Here is a 556-nt window from a genome sequence, read left to right on the forward strand (position 1 = left end):
TCCAATCTTTTTTTTAAACAYATCTCCTGGGATGGTGACTCCACCACAAAGTATTTCCAAACCCTCTTCCCCGCCCCCCCACGCAAAAAAAAACCCCAACCCAAACAAAAATCAAACCAAAGCAGAAACCTAAAAAAGAAAAGTTGGCAGTATCGGATTTTCTCCTGTCTCTCTGACAATTCTACAGAGGTTCGACTTGACAATTCTACAGAGGTTCGACTTATCTAGCAGTATGTTTCAGGTATTAATATATAAATCTTCTTCAAACAGCTCTTTCACAATCCAGCTGGCTGGGAAACTGCTCAAGGCGAAAGAACAGTTTTGTTTGTTTTCTTTTAAACAAACACAGAAAGTTACCACGTGTTTGTCGGTTTCCACCTGTAAGCACCTACAGGAAGAAGGCAGGCATTAAGGCACGGCTCAAAAGCACGTGCTCGTTACACGGGATAAACCTGGGCAGGCGACAGAAACTCAAACACCGCACGAAGGTTGGTGCCCCGTCAGCTCTGTGAATGCCCAGGGCACAGCCGCCTTTTGCCCCCGCCACGGCAAGAGG

Source organism: Malurus melanocephalus, unplaced genomic scaffold, assembly GCF_030028575.1.
Source record: "Malurus melanocephalus ecotype Western Australia unplaced genomic scaffold, MMel_1.1 scaffold_19, whole genome shotgun sequence".
NCBI classification, from domain to species: Eukaryota; Metazoa; Chordata; class Aves; order Passeriformes; family Maluridae; genus Malurus; species Malurus melanocephalus.